The sequence below is a fragment of the Megascapheus bottae genome, chromosome 7, assembly GCF_031878675.1.
Source record: "Megascapheus bottae isolate mThoBot1 chromosome 7, mThoBot2.hap1, whole genome shotgun sequence".
Taxonomy (NCBI): Eukaryota; Metazoa; Chordata; class Mammalia; order Rodentia; family Geomyidae; genus Megascapheus; species Megascapheus bottae.
The window spans coordinates 25,410,482-25,428,305 of record NC_143515.1 but is presented as its reverse complement, the minus strand read 5'-3'; positions in this window follow the sequence as shown (position 1 = coordinate 25,428,305).

The following is a 17,824-nucleotide window of genomic DNA, read 5'->3' as shown; positions in this document are numbered from 1 at the left end:
AAGAAACATAGGCTCAATGGTTTCCCTCATGTGTCATAATCAGTAGAAACCTTGGTCTCTCCTAGCAGAGATTTGCAATAGAGCAAATCCTAGATATATAAGGCCATACAGTATGACGCTAAATGAAAGGACCTCTAGGATATAGAAACAAAAGTCATATAATGAGTGATTGTTGTCCTTAATGTACTATGTTATCTCTCATCTCTTTTGCTGTCCCTTGATTATCTCATATTGTTACAGTATCTTACTTTGTTATCTGATATATTGGATATATTTGCATTTGGTTATTTGAAATTGGATAAGGAAGGGGAGAAAACAAGATGAGGGGTGAGTGTGTGGGGGGGGGAATGGGAACCAAGACATGAGAAAGGGTATCAATGTATGTGAATTAGTGTACCTTCTATCTGGCAAATATAATGTAACCCTTCTATTAATTACAATAAAAATATATGAGGAAAAAAAGATTATTTCCTCTAGATTAAACCCAATGATTTTGAAAGAAAGTTCAATTTGACACATGGATATGTACTTATTTATACAGAAGCAGTATATGGACATGTTTATGTACACAATTATATTTTTGACATAATGAGAATATGGTCTCCCAATGTCTTTATAGTCTGTTTACAGTCCAGCAAAAGTGGCTTTTTAAGACCTGGTAATATGTTGTATATAAAAATTATACACAGTCTAACAATTTGATACTCAAAATCAAACACAGTTTATATGAAAGTGAGAAGGATATATATTCCTCAATTATTAGATGGGATATTTTGTAAAATATAGCTCAAGTCTTTTATTTTATATTTGTTCAAATGATACATGAATCAAAATATCCACCTCCATATTATACATAATTGCTATACATTCACCAAACACTGCTATTAGAATAAATTTCAAATACAATTTTAATAGGGAATTAATAGTGAAAATTTTACAAATTTATTGTTCCAGGATTTAAATTGTCCTTGTCTTGAGAAAAATGCATATCAGAAAAAGATACTCTTATCAAATCTTCACACCCTATGCCACTATGAATAACTCTGATGATAAAAATGGCACATTTGAACTCGCATCAACATAAGCATACACATGCACACATACACATAAACACACACACTTTGGAAGAGCCTTTTTAAGAACTTTGGGGAGACATTATTTCCTGTATTTCAGGGGTTAGTTGACTTCTTGCCTCACTAAAAGGAGAAGAAAGAAAATTTATAAGACAATGGAATTGCAAAGGCCACAGAGCACAAACATGCTAGCTAAAAGACTGAAATCTAATTGAATCATCAAAGAATGCTTATTTTCCTCATGCTTGCCGCTTTCCTTCAGGATAGCAAGTGAATTGAAACTAATGGAATTACAAGCATTTTTTTGACAACATAGCTCAAACAAAACAAAAAGCCAAATAAAAGTTCCAGCCAGTACTAAGTTTTCCAAGCCCTGCATAAGAAAATACATCATAATCAAGGAAAAAAATATGAAAAGGAAACAGGAGTAAGAAATCAAATCTGATCTGCAACCGTAGATGATATAGTCATGTTACTGAAATATTAATTATTTAGGATTCCAGTGGAGAACAAGGAAATTTTAAGGAAAAAATAAATTTAAATCTGGGTAATGAAACCAAAATTATATTTTAACATGTTATCAAAATTCTAGAAATGAACACTGAGATATATATAAAGAATCTTTACTGAAGCATACCCTAAACCCAATGTAACTAACTTAGAAATTAGTGATTTGCAGGTAGAAAAATGCAACCTACTAAAACTAAAACCAATTGACATACAAAAGATGATTACAGTACATTAAGAAATGTCAAAACTTTAAATGATTTTTACTTATTTAAATGTATTAAGGTAATGTACAGAGGGGTTACAGTTACATACTTGTGAAACATTGTTGCCTCCCCTCCCTCTTTTCTTCCTTCTAGTTACTCCCTGTTGTAATGTTCATTTCCATCATATTTTCTTGAGAGTATCACTGTTGGACTGGTTTGGCTTTTGTCCTTTGTCTCCATTTTGTTGTTCTTTCCCTTCCCTAATCAGATAAATGTATATACAATAGACAGGGTATGAAAATCAACTATAGAGGCAGCAGGAGATAAAACATAGATGGGGGGAGAAAAAAAGAAATATTTCACAGAGAACATTAAAAACAACAACCGCACCAAAAAAAAAAAAATCTCTCGTATCCATATCTTGGAGTGCATTTAACTGAGTCTCATCTTTTTTTTTTCCCATTCTGGGCCTTGCCTGAGCATTGTCCTTGAGATTTCTCAAGACTACACTCTACTACTTAAGTCACAGCACCACTTCTAGCTTCTTAGGCAAATGTGATATGAAGGAATCAAATCCAAGACTTTCCGCATGCTAGGCAAGCACTCTACCACCAGCACTAGGCCACACTCATGGTCCTTGAGTCTCATCCCTTGTTTTTAAGTCTTGTGTTTTCGGTTTTTGTTGTTATTAATTTCATTTTATTGTCAGGGTGATATATAGAGGAGGTACAGTTACATTCATAAGATAATGACTACATTAATTCTTGAACTTTGTTATTTCTTGTCAGAAATCCTCCCACTTTCCTCTTCCCATCCCTTCCCAAGTTGTGAAGTTAATTTCCAACATATTGTCTAGAGAATACCATTGTTACACTGGCTCACCCTTTGTCCTTGGTTTCATCATATTGTTTTTTCACTTCCCTTCCTTGATTCAAATAAGCAAATAAATGTATATGCAATAAATCAGGTACCAAAGACACATACAGCAACAAAAGGGGATAAGAGAAAAGTGAAGCAAACAAACAACAAAAAATAGTAAGTAAAGAACTTAACATAGTATCTTAAAAACAAAAACCACGAGGATGAATCTCTTGTTACCCTATCTTGGAATTCATTTTTCTTAGTTTCGTTCTATCTAGCATAAACATATAGCTTTTGAGCTATTGCTCTCCTTAGCTTCATCGAATATGTTCATATGTACGTATCTATTGAGCTAGTGTGAATCTCTCCTAGGACTATCCTAGACATATAATAATTATTACAAATGAAGTACACCGTAAAGCCTGTGTTTCTTTGGGTCTGACTTACTTCACTTAATATGCTTTTTTCCCAAGTTTTCCCATTTCCTTATGAGTGGGATGATGTCATTGTTTTCTGATGGATGCATAGAATTCAAATGTGTATATACACCACATATTCTTGATCCATCCAACTACTGATGGACATTTAGGTTGGTTCTGACAAAGAATGACTCTTGATCTGGGTAACTCAAGTTAGATATCTGTAAGCCAATCTATAATTCTTCAGTTTCTCCAATAAGTAACAGTGAGCCAATTGCCTTTTTTTTTTGGCTAGTAAACCCAGAATCCAAAACTGACACCATGAATGTTTTCAAACAAATTGACTCTACAAATTGCTCTAGCTCAGCCTCCATCCCACAGTCAGATATCTTTACTTTGAGATTTGATATAGTGCCTTCCCCTTTTGTTCCCACCTCTGTAGAATGCAATTTTATCTACTCGACTTGAGATACAAGTTCAAGTAGTTCTGATCTATAGAGAAGAGTCACAAAACAGGTGTGTAAGATGTGGGATCTCTCCTCACAAACTTATTTTTTTCCTATTCATGATGAAAACTGTATGTTCTCTTAGAATGGTTTAACCAGCCGACTGAACAGATACTACAGTCTTAATATTCATGTTCACTCAGTATTTGTACTTATGTAAGATTTCATATGATACTGCTACTTGAATGTACAGTATATTTTCATTCAGCTTTTGGGACCTCCCAGAAATTAAGTTTATCTGTACATCTAAAAATCAACAGTCCTGAATACAGTATCTCCTGACATGAAGCAGGTTTAGGAAAAGGCAAAAACATCAGCAAAATCTATAGTTTCTATGTTCCTAGCTTCATTGACATGTTCCCAATTTGTCAATGAGAGATCTGCTATAGAAATGATGTCATGTGGATCGCAACATATCTTCAATTAGAAATAAAATAATGTTAAAGAAGTGGTTACATTGTATAAAAAATACAGTTATCATCTTACTTATGAAATGATAACCCCTCTGTGGAAAAACTCAATAATAAAATATTGCTTTTTTTTATTTAGAAAAAATAGAGCTGGGAGCAGTGGCTTATGCCTGTAATCCTAGCTACTCAGGAGGCTGAGATCTGAGGATCGTGGCACTTTTATCTTCACTTAACCACTAGACAAGCAGAAGTGGAGCTGTGACTCCAGGAGTAGGGTAGGGTGGTAGCGTCAAGCTGAAGAGCTCAGGGACAGCGCCCAGGCCCAGAGTCCAAGCCCCAGGACTGAACAAAAAAAAGAAAAAGAAACACATGTCCTCATTTTTACATGGAAATGACTCAGAGGCACATATCTTGCAACATGATTTATTCCATTTTTCTTTTTTCCCATGCTCTATGATTTATCTCATTGTTTGAGCTGAAAATCTGCTCTATAATAAATTTGTATGTTGGACATACAGGATTATTTTTGCAGTGTTTATTCAATAGACTGACTTAAATGTTTGATTTGTTTAAAATTTTTGGATGGTTACCTGCTGTTTAGAAATTCAAAATCCCATTATTATTCAGCTCTTAATCCAATGAGTTTTTCCTTAGAAAATAATCTGTCCTTTTAAGAGAGAATAGGACATAAAGGAACAGAAAAGAAAAAAAAAAACAACAAAAAAAACCAATTTAAACAGTAAAAAGACCGCACCTGTACAAAAGAGCAAATCATTTCCTCTCCGTGAAAGTGATCATGACTAATAAACCTCTTAGAAAATGTCTTGGCAGATGCAGTTGAATCCAAAATAAACTTCATAGTGTCCTTCTTGCCTTTGTTAGCATCCAGATTCCCCCAGAAATTGAATTATATCATCATTTAAGTAAAAGTTAATGCTTTCAGAGTAAATAGGACTTAGTACTAATTCGATATTCAAATACTAGCTCATTTTTGAAGCTATCTCTATGTAGTTTTGAGAATGATATCACATCATACAATTTATTTTTGCCTGTCCTGAGTTGAGCACTGTCCTTGGACTTTCTCAAGGCTAGAACTCTACCACTTGAGCCACAACACTACTTCTGGCTTTTCTGGTACTGAGGAATCAAACCCAGGTTTTCGTGCATGCTAGGCAAGCACTCTACCACTAGGCCAAACTCCTGGTCCCACGCCATATAATTTTAATGAAAATATAAAGTCATAAAAAAGGAGACAGAAAAGCAAGGTAAACTTTAAAAGGTTTTCTATTTATGGATTTGAAGTAAAATGGGCACTAGAATACAGGCTTATTGCAAGTCTGTTGCTTAGCTTCAATTATGGGACTTTTGAGATGATTTTCTATTAATTGTTCTTCCGACCAAAATTCCTTCCCAGACTAGTAGAGTACATGTATATTGTTCATTGATTATTTCTTACAAAGCTTTATGCAGATGGTTTTATAGAAATAAGGGAACATTTGGGACTTCAAAAATTCTAAAGCAACAGCAGCATATGATGACCAATTCGCCAATGTTTTGCAAAGTCCCAAATGGTATTCATATGAAATGTGTTACAGTTTCATGAAGGCAGAACATATTCCTTCTAATTTTATGACACATGAAATTGAAACCCAAATAAATTTTCTACCTGAAGTTCACAAACATATAATAATTACTGGCACCTAAAAAAGAATGCAGTAACATGCAAATATGCAATGACTTTTATTGCTTTCCTCTTGGAACCTATATCAATTATTTAGATACAAAGTTACTGTGATTTATCTAGCAAGTGGCATATGAAAATCTACTTAAAATATGAAGTGTGTTGTATATGCAAAATACTAAGACAAAGCACCTGCTAGTAAGGAAAAATACTCAATACTTTAAAAACTTAAAAAAACTGTCCGAAATCCATAAACTATATAATAGATTTAGCATTAAGAATTATTAATGTAAATTCAGTATTGTAAAACTTAAAAAAACTGTCCTAAACCCATAAACTATATAATAGATTTAGCATTAAGAATTATTAATGTAAATTCAGTATTGTAAATTTATCTTTTCTCCTATGCATCATTTATTGAGTTTAATTCTGATTTTAAGTGATATCTATGACTTACTTGGAGGCAATGCTGATCTTTTGAGTCATTGAGAAAAACAGTGATAGTTCCTTAGGTGGTAAATTTGTGCATGATTTTCTGTTTTATTTGACACTACATTTTCTTATGTAAAGTGGCTACTGATAATCATGCCCATTTTTAATAATATATTATATAGAGAGATATGTAGACAGATGGTTGAATCATTAATGATGCTAGATAGATTCACTTTTAAAATCTTACCAAATTCCTTTACTTTATTCACAAATCCTTGATCTTGCAGTTATGTATGTTTCCATTTTACAAGCCCAAATAGTAATCATCGTTTTTTTTCTATGCAATTTCAATTTGATAACCACAAACTTCTTATTTTCAAAGTAGAATAGTTTATTCAGCAGGATTTCTGCTTTACAGGAAAGTAGACATATTGGTGATGAAATGTTGCCTTCAATAATAGGGGCATTGCGTAGGCTCTTGATTCCTAGAGACACTCTAGGTACTGAAAAAGCTGACATATTTTTCAGTATTCCCATAGAAATGCCAATGTGGAACAGAAGAGCCCAAGTTTATCAGGAATGGCATTAAATTTGCAGGTGGACTTTCTCAAGGCAAATTTGTAAATGATGGCACATTCCTTTGACAATTTTACAGGGGATATTGAAGCAAGGCTCTCAGCTAAGCCACATCAGACATTTGAATTATGGAAACTATTGAATGTTAAGCGTTTGTTTCTGTTTTCAAGACACCTAATTTGGAAATAAGTTGTTAAGAATCATGAGATAATTTATTCAGGCACTTTATTAAGTAAATTAAGATGCTAGTAAATGTTTGGGGAATGATTGATGGAACTGAACATTTGATGGTCAAAAAATACAAAAATCCATTTTATCTGTGAATGAAGATACAAAAATCAAAGTCATTGAAATTGTTGAACATTAGAAGGAGTGGTGATAGGAAAAGAAAAAGAAGATCCGGGGGTCTTTCTGAATAAACACTGTGTGTGCACCTGTAAATGACAGAATGAAACCCCTTTGAATAATTATCATACCTTTTATTAAGAACAAGAATGCAAAACAAGTGTGAACTGTGATTAGGATTCCAATGAGAGGATTGAAAGGAAGATGAACACAAAGGGTGAAAGAGAACAACTGTACTCAAAATATTTTATGTATACTTGTAAAAATAGACCAATAAAGCTTACTTAGATTGGTTTAGGACTAGGGTATGTGGGAATAAAGATAATGACAAAAGTAGTGAGTCTAGGCAAGTACTTTTCCCACTAAGCCAAACTCCAGAACCCATTAAAGGAAAGTGAGTGGTGTCTTCTTGGTTTTTTTTTTTTCCTCTGCCAGTCCTGGGGCTTGAACTCAGAACCTGAGTACTGTCCTTTGGCTTTTCTCCAGGCTAGTGGTCTGCCATTTGAGCCACACCACCACTTCTAGCTTTTTCTATGTATGTGGTATGGAGGAATCAAACCCTGGTCTTCATGTATGCTAGGCAAGCACTCTCCCAATAGGGCAAACTTCCAGGGGAGGGAAATGGGGATGAAAACATAAGAAGAGATATCAATGTGTGAGAAGTAATGCACCCTCTCTCTGGCAAATATAACTGTAACCCCTCTACACATAGAAATAAAAAAATTATAATTAAAAAATAAAGTAGTGAGTCTAACTCTTTGTACAACTAATTCAGGACAACAAGAAATGTAAAAAAATCAAATGGGTACCAGTAAAGTTTTTTTAAAAAAGTATAAATTTAATGAGTTACAATCTTATGGGGTTCAGTATTCAACTAAATTCTATAAATTTTCAAAAATTAATTGTAAAATATGAAAACAACATGAATTGATCCTGTTTGGCTATATTTTGTTTGGGTTTTTGCAGCTGTATTTATAGGTCAGTTAATTTTCCTTTTAAGTATAGAAATGGACTGGTATTTTTTAAAGCAATGAATGTTTATTTTTTCTTTCTATTACTATAGAAAAATTAGCATTGCTTAAGTATCTGAACATTTATTTACTTATTTTTAATTTAATTTATTTTAATTTCTTGTCTCCTCTCTTTTTAGAAAGGTTTATAATTATTACTACATAGTATATTTTTGTGATTTTTTATTTATCTGATACTAGTATATTAACCTACTCATCATATATTTTTAATTTATGTGATGATAATCAAGTGGTATTGAATTTGTTGGACATGTGAAATACCCTGAATATGATACTAGTGTTGCAAGAAAGAAAAACAAAAAGAGTGGAGTTGAGTAGAGTTAGCTCCTGCAGGATGAGTTTGTTATTTTCCACCAGAAAAGGGCAGGTACAATGATACCAGACTCTTTGCTCGCTTCTGTTTCTCCATTAACTTTTCCCAGCCAGGTTCTCTGGCAGGCTCTACACCAGTTTGAAAAATGGCTTTCTTCTCAGGTAGGGGGAGAGTTTCCTCGCACATGCTGTTCTGTAGGAGGAAGGGGGGAATGTCTGTTATGAGGTACTCATTGGTGTTTTGTGCAGTTGTTGATGTGAAATGTACTATCTGCATCTGTCTGTGGCCAGCTGGGACATGGATTCCAGCTCTTGCTCTTCAAATTCACTTTGTGGTAAGTGGAAAGCCCATGGGCCCTCTGCCTTGTCATAGCCATAGCCTTTGCCACCTCTTTACAGCTGATACTATGCCTCTGCTACCAGGCACTTAAATCTGTCTTCTTATGCAGGCTACTTATAATTTTCTTCCTAGTTGTAGATCTCTGTTTAATTATAGCTTGTTTTGTGTGGCTCTCTTTACATGGATAGCTTGGTGTAGTTTGGTGGGACACTAAAGCTTTGCTTTTTCTGAGAGAGCACTGTTGATCCCCTGTTAATGTTCTCTCATCTTGAGGTAGCCCAGTTTGGGTAGTTCTTAATGATTAAAAATAAATAATATTTTTCAGCTTCATAGTGAAATTGCCATATATATACTTATATGTATACTTATATACATATGTATATATGTATGCTTATGTAGACATATAGACATGCATATACATGTAGCAAGACTGTTGTCTCCTGTTCTAGTAGTAGATTTTGTGATAATATATTTAGATATTTAAGAACCATTTTCCAATGGATAATTTTCAAATTAACACAGTAATTTTAAAGTATTTCAAGACCTGCTTTAAGCTTTGGAAGCAATGTAGAATATTCCTCTATGTTTCCTATGTTCTTAACACTGTGTCACAGCAACGAAGCATGTCCTTTAAAATACCACAGAGCCTGAAAATTTGATATCCTCTTCCAGCCAGTGATATCTTCTACAAATAACAGAGAACTGAATTTTTAATAGTATGCTTTATAAACCACTTAAGTACATTATACCTGCATTTACCTTTTCTTTGATTTATAATATGAACAATGATTATGGAAATATTGTATGAATAATCACAACAATTTTGTAAAAGCTCCCATAAAAAAGAGGTTATTTTCTTTCTTAGGGGAAATAATTTTATATATGCTCTTTTTGTTAGCATGAGATGATAGAAAAAGGGAAAGAAACATGATTAAATCTGTGTTTTAGGCAGAAATCCAAAATTTTTCATGCAGTAGATATAGCCAGCTGTCTAGTACAATGTGAAGATTCTAAGGAAGAAATAGAAAAAAAACAAGAAAAAATTATTTTCCAATTTGATAGAGACTGGTGCACCAAGAAACTTTTCCCTAAGTGAATGTATTCATTTTTTCATTTACTTGATTTATTTTGAATATTACACATTCCTTATTCAGCTCGAAGGTTCATTGTGTTCCTGCCTGGTTGTGGCTGAGACAGTAGAGTGGTCTGTTAGCTATGTGACAACTGTTCTCTCAATTCCTGTGAATTGTTAGAGTCTAGAAAGCTGAAGATTCCCTTCTCTAACAATCTTACACACTGGAATTTTCATACACCAGGATGCTGCCAATCACTTATCATATGGTAAGTGATTTTACTTTAACAATAAAATACTAGACTGTGTAGGCCTGTTTGCTGCCCACAGATGCATGATGGGAAAAAGTTCAGGATGCTTGACAAAGAGCAACTGCTGCTGTTCTAGCATTATCTATCCACCTATCCATTTTAGTGGGGTTTTTTGTTTGTTTCTTTCCTAGCTGGGAGGTACACAGCCAGTGAAGGAAAAGTGACTCAGCAAAGATTCCAACTGGGTGTGAATGGGGATGAAATAGGCATTTGCCTGAATCTTGTTCAGGAGCTCATTGTCACCCCCTTCCTACTTGACCATGCCCAGTGCCCACTAGGAAAGCTCTCTCATTTTCTCCTGGCATTCCTGCCAGCTGCACACAGGCTTGACCACTGCCCTGCTGATAGTCTGTGGCTCCTGTCAATTGCATCAACTCAGTTACTTCAGAAATGTTCTGCAGTGTGCTTGATAGGGAATCTGCAGAGATTGTGTAGTCCTGTCTCTTTGTCATGGCCAGCTTGTTTGGGTTTCTCACCTTCGTAAATGTGGAAGACATTAGTGCAACTCCACAAAAGAGCTTTTAAATACACTAGGAGTACTTCTAGAAGCTTAGGAGGTACTAAACTCTGCCATTCACTTCTGGTGAGTATAAATGCATACTTACTTTAATGACAAGTATTCTGCCTTTATCTACTAGATAGAATGTGCTTAATGACCTGTCATTGGCTCGTAACTGGAATTCTTTTTCTTTCTTTCTAAATAGATTTGCTCTTAAATTTTTCTTTAGTGTTCCTTTAAGAGACAGTGTTCAGACTGGTGAACATCTTCTTGGGAGCTCTTGTCTAGTTGGAGTGTAACTTCTTTACTCTTCCTAGTAATGATTAATGTGTTCCATGATCTGTCTCACAGAATGTGTTCTCTCTCTCTCTCTCTCTCTCTCTCTCTCTCTCTCTCTCTCTCTCTCTCTCTCTCTCTCTCTCTCTCTCTCTCTCTCTCTCTCTCCCTCCCTCCTTTTCTTCCTCTCTCCCTCCCTCTCTCCCCGTTTCTTTCAAATTACCAGAAATAATGAATGATGTTAACTCTAAAGGAAAAAATGTTTAAATATAACATTCAGCAGAAAAAATAGCAGTCTATGTTTTTTATTAATCAAGAAGATATTTATATAGATACTCAGTATCTGTATGCAAAATACATTTTATTAGTAGAAACATGGGAATGGAAAAGTTCATGAAGTACACATTATCTTGAATATTCTTAAATGCCATACAATATATATTTCTTTTTCCTATTTGTTTGACTGGATCTTTTATGGACAGTTTTATGGGTTGTTTGAGAATGATTTACTTTATATTTTATAGATATTATTGTATATAATGTTATAATACTTATGTTGATTTAATTATTTCAAGTCCTTTCTTTATTATTTGAAATAACAAAAGTTGTTTCTTTCCATGTTCTTTCTGTTGCTTCATATTATGTATTTTACTTCTTTCTGAAGACATCAATATTATATTTTATGCTATTTTGAGGCCATATATTATTTGATGTTGATTCTGTGCTTTAAAGGAATCAGTTGGCATTTATATTATTATTTTATCTTTTATTTAATATAAATTTGTTCCTCATATATTTATTGCAGTTTCTCCAGAGTGACAAATTTCATGCAATCCAGTGAAGTTCTTATTTGTAGAATTCCAGGAATGTTTGTGTTAGAAGAAAAGAAAGAAGAAATGGAAAGACAATGAAAGAAAAAATATTCCCAAGGCAGAAATGCCCTCTTATTTTAAAAGTACTTTTTAACTCCTAGACAGAATCAGGGTTTTAATCAGTTTCTTAAATAACTATAGAATTGCTTTTTTGATAATTTATCTGGCTTCTAACTGTTACTTCAGATGTTTATCTTTCTAGAAGCAGTGCCATTGACTGTAGTCAACTCACTAAAGAACATGGACAGACAATAAGAAGACCCAGAAAAGTCCAATTCTCCTCACCATCTCTATCTGGTACTAGCTTACAAGTACACAACTGATACTCCAAAGCTTTGAGAAAATAACTTAATAGACATCACTCTGTATGGCTTGGAAGCAGAAGGAACACAGGAAAAATTAATCAAGCTGTCTCTCATACACTAAAAGCTTTTTCCCACACTAAGGTCTCAGGAACATCTGTGTCTCTGTTTGTATTATTTTCCTCAGTTTTTCTTAGGTTTTATTCACTACATTCTTCATGTTCGAGGACACTGACATTATCTTTTAGTTCCTATTTTAGAAGAATTTGCAATTCCAAGGAAACCCATACATTTTATTTATTTATTTACTATCGTTAATTATTTATTTAAAGCAGTTGCCATTTAACAAAGCTGTTTAAAAACACAAAATATCATGATCAACACCACCTCTTCCAACATTCTTACCCATCCTTGCTCACCCATCCTTTAATTACCAGGCAGATCATACTTTGTTTGGAAGGTCTTTCATGGATTTCTTCCTTAAAACTCCAAAATTTAATATGAATTATTAATAACATTATCTGCATGTGTTAAAGGGAAATTTGACCTGATATCCTTCAGGAAAGTAAAAAAAATTTCCTCAAAAACTTCGTTTCCTGGAAAACAAATGAAAAAAATTTGTATAAAAGAAATGAAAAGGGAAATTGCAAAGAACTTCTGAGATATATTTCCCTTAAATTGAACTTATACTAAGAATGCAAATTTGTTTTATATGCACATTCATTTTATATGCATATTTCTTTGATTTATAAAAGCTTTCTGTATATATATATATATAATTATGTAATTTACATTGATTTTATTTGACACCCAATTATTAGATAGACCATAAAATTGAATTGATCGATCTTGAAAGTAAGACATCACAATTCAATGTTTATAAAGGTGCAAGAATTTAAACTGGCTTTATTTAGATAATCAAATTCTCAGTAAAGAATGCGCTGTAACTAGAGTTTATTGGTTTTCTAATTCCATGATCTGAATGCAGGATTTTCCTTCTGGATTTCTAACAAGTGTTTTTTGGAATGAAAAATACCATGTATTTTTTTAAAGATATATTCCTTATTTTGAGAACATAGTATGATTAATTTGTTTTTTCCATATATTTTATTGTAATTAATAAAAGGGCTACATTATATTTGCCAGATAGACGGTGCATTACTATCATACATTGACATGCTTTCTCATGTCTTGGTCCCCATTTCCCTACCCCCAGCCCAACCCCTCCTCTTGTTTTCCTCCCTTTCTTATCTAACTTCAAATAACCAAATATGCATATATACAATATATCAGATAACCAGAAGAAATACTGTAACCATATGAGATAACCAAGGGACAGCAAAAGAGATGAGAGATAACATAATACATTAAGGACATCACTCATTATATGGCTTTTGTTTCTATATCCCAGAGGTCCATTCATTTAGTGTCATTCTATGTGGCTTAATGAATCTACATTTTCTTCTATTGTAAATCTCTGCTCGGAGAGCCCAAAGTTTCTACTGATTAAGACAAATGAGGGAAACCATTGAGCCTATGTTTCTTTGAGTATGGCTTTCTTCACTTAATATGATTTTTTTCTAAGTCTTTCCATTTCCCAACAAATGGGGCGATGTCATTCTTTCTGACAACAGCATAGAATTCCACTGTGTACAAATACCACATCTTGTTGATCCACTCATCAACTGAGAGACATCTGGGTTGGTTCCATATCTTTGCTATGGTAAATAGTGCTGCAATGAACATCGTTGTGCTAGTGGATTTAGTATGTCCTTTTTTCTGGACGACTGGGTAAATGCCAAGTAGTTTTATTGCTGGGTCATAGGGGAGTTCTATGTTTCGTCTTTTGAGGAACTGCCATACTGCTTTCCATAGTGGTTGAATGAATTTGCACTCCCACCAACAGTGTAGTAGTGGGTCCCTCCTGGCCACATTCCCACCAGCATTCTCAGCAGAAAGAACAGTGCAGGAGGAATTTCAATACCAAACTTTAGACTTTATTACAGAGCTACAGTGACCAAAACAGCTTTGTATTGGCACAAGAACAGGCCTGAAGGTGCAGGTGTGAAATGCTCACACTTCTAAAAAGAATAGGGCAGAAAGAGTAAATGTGTGGGCCAGTTACTTCTGTGGAAGAAAAAAAGATTTGGTGATTGCATGCATAAAGCAGTTCACTCTAAACGTAATTTTAGTATACTGTTACTCTGAAAATCATATCCCATTTTGCTTACTTTCATTTTTAGGGATATCAGTAATTTTTCTCTCTTAAATATGAAACAAATGCCATCTAAAAGTTGCTTTCTGTGATGTAAATGAGAACGATGGCCACTGGAAAAATTTTGATTTCCTCAAAGCACTAGTCCTGAAAAACAGTGAAATTTAATCATATAGGAATATATTCCTGGTAGCTACATGTGATTTTTCTATTCAAAAGGAGTAGATGATCTAGATTCAGTTAAATTAACTCATTTTTATTTGGAAGCAAATTGATATTAACTAAATTCTGCATGAATGAATATTTTATAGAATACTAAAATTGCATTCATCTAAATCTAGCATGTAGATAACAATTTTTCAAATTCTGCTAGACTATACAATGTTTGAGATATCCCTTAGAAATGCAAAAATTCATATTATTTACCAGAAAAATTGCAAAGTTCAAATTAGCAACCAAATCTAAGAAACATTTTCCCACTATAAATTCCTGACATTATTAATTCATAGTATTGGCTGCCAAGATCAAGAAAATTTGAAAATTCTCCAGACATGACTATTCCATATGCCAGATTGGCTCAAATCCAAATACTAACTTGGAAAATGTTTCTTTTAAAGGTCAAACATTAATGCAAGTGCATTAAAGCATTTAATAACAGTTTATCCAATAATGTCTCTTGTCTGTTAAATAGGTACTTAGTCATAATCTTCATCTAGTTAAGAAAACTCTATCTTATCTTACATATGTCATTACCATCCCATTCTGTATAAGTTTCTAGAATAGAAAGTTCAAATTTGATTTCAAAACTCAGATAGTTCTACAGTAATCGAGATTCCCTGTTAGTTTTCATTTCCTGCAATGCATCACCATGAATAATCTTGTATCTACAACCATAATATGACAGCAATAGTGTCAATTGTTTCAAACATTCTACATGCTCAAAAGTATGCAAAGTTTTAAACATGGTAATGGATATTTTCTTAAAGGCACTGAACATTTCTTGATAAAATAAAAAAGGAATGGGTCACATAAAAATGTCTCAAATATAAAAACATTTCTACATTAAGAAAATACTGAAATGTCAGGTTACATTTTCTAAATCTGGAGCTCCACCATTAATAATAGCGAAATTGCACACAATAAGATAATTGGGGCCCAGGAGTTTGTCCTAGTGGTAAAGTGTTTGCCTATCGTGCACGAAGACCCAAGTTGGATTCCTTGGTTACCACATTCACAGAAAAAGCCAGAAGTGGTGTTATTGCTCAAGTGGTAGAGCTCTAATCTTGAGAAAGTCCAAGGACAATGCTCAGGCCCTGATTTCAAGCCCCAGGACTGGCAAAACCAAAATAATAATAATTAGAAGTGGTTTGTATTTTATGATGATAAATGTTCCTATAAAGGCTACATAAATCTTTACATTTCTATATTTGATGCATTGTAGCTTCTGTCTTCATTTGTAACAGTCTTAATTGATTGCATTTCTCTGAGGATTAATTTAAACCAATAATATGAATCAGATGAAGAAAATGATAGAATGCAGAAACTGTCTCATTCCAATGAGAATATATGTTTCCATGGGGTTATAGATGAACAGACAATACATTGTATTCATTTCTAAATTACATACATGTAAAAAAAAGTCAAATGATTTCCTCCTGTATCAATTTACATATTCCTATATGAAAGTCAAACCATAAAATTCATGTACCCAAAACAGTTAAATCCCATTACATTCTGGTTAACTGACATGATGCTCAGTTCTATGCTCATTACTACTGATTTATAAACTGCTTTTCCTTTTCCCTTTCCTTTTTTCATATATTATTAATTGTAAGTAATAGAAGGGTTACATTATATTTGCCAGATAGAAGGTGCATTAATTCACATAGGTTGAAACCCTATCTAATGTCTTGGTCCCCATTTCCCTCCCACCCCCATCCCCATCCCTCATCTTAATTTCCCCCCTTCCCTATCCAATTTCTAATAACCAAATACAAATATATCCAATATATCAGATAACAAAGTGAGATACTGAAACAATATGACATAACCGAAGGACAGCAAAAGAGATGAGAGATAACATAGTACATTAAGGACAACAATCACTCATTATATGGCTTTTGTTTCTATATCCTAGAGCTCATTTGAAACAGCATCATACTATATGGCCTTATGTATCTACGTATTGCTCTTTTGCAAATCTCTGCTAAGACAGCCCAAGGTTTCTACTGATTATGACAAATGAGGGAAACCATTGAGCCTATGTTCCTTTGAGTCTAGCTTACTTTACTTAATATGATTTTTTCTAAGTCTTTCCATTTCCTAACAAATGGGGCCATGTCATTCTTTCTGACAGCAGCATAGAATTCCATTGTGTACAAATACCACATCAACTGAGGGACATCTGGGTTGATTCCATATCTTTGCTATGGTAAATAGTGCTGCAATGAACATTGTTGTGCTAGTGGATTTAGTATGTCCTTTTTTCTGGACAATTGGGTAAATGCCTAGTAGTGGAATTGCTGGGTCATAGGGGAGCTCTATGTTTAGTCTTTTGAGGAACTGCCCTACTGCTTTCCATAGTGGTTGAACAAGTTTGCACTCCCACCAACAGTGTAGTAGTGATTCCTCCTGGCCACATCCCCTCCAGCATCTGTTGTTATTAGTTTTCTTGATCCTGGCCATTCTAACTGGAGTTAGGTAGAATCTTACAGTTATTTTGATATGCATTTCTCTTATGAGCAGAGATGTTGAGCATTTCTTCATGTGTCTATAGGCCTTTTTTGTTTCTTCTTCAGAGAAGACTCTTTAAATCTTTGGCCCATCATTTAGTGGGATGGTTGTTACTTTGGAGATTTGTTTTGGAGTGATTCAATTTTTTGAAATGTTGATATATTTTAGATATGAGGCCTTTGTCCATTTTATGGTTGGTGAAGATCTTCTCCCATTCTGTAGGCATCCTGACTCATTTATTGTTGGGGACCAACTGTGGGGTCAATGACCTTGTACCTGACCTTGGACGTACACAACTGTATACACAAGGAAGTAACTCTTTTCAGGATAATTTTAAGCAATGTCAGTCAGTTCTTATCAGGATGACTTTAAGCAATGTTAATCCTTTCTCATTTTTCCTATATGTGACTTGTTTAGTATTTTGTATGAATGTAGCCTCTGGCAGTTTCCTAGTTTTAAGAAGAGTATTTAAGGTCGGAACTTGAAATAAACTGGGCTGCAGTCTTTACCTGGGCTGCAGACCTCCCGGACCCCATCTGTTTGTCTCTCTTCTATTTTTTCCTAGTCCCTGCCCCCTATTTCAGGAATCCCAATCTGCAAACCCTGGTTTGCTGCCGGCTGACCTTTGCCATACAAAAGCTCTGCAGTTTAATGCAGTCCCACTTATCCAGCTTTCTTGATTTTTTTGTGATTCTTGGTCCTTATTAAGAAAGTTTTGACCTGTGCCAAAGAGGGCTAATGTATTTCCTATTCCTTCTTGTAAAGTTTTCAGTGTGTCAGCTTTTACCTCGAGGTCTTTGATCCATTTGGAGTTAATTCTAGTGCAGAGTGGCAAAGAAGGATCC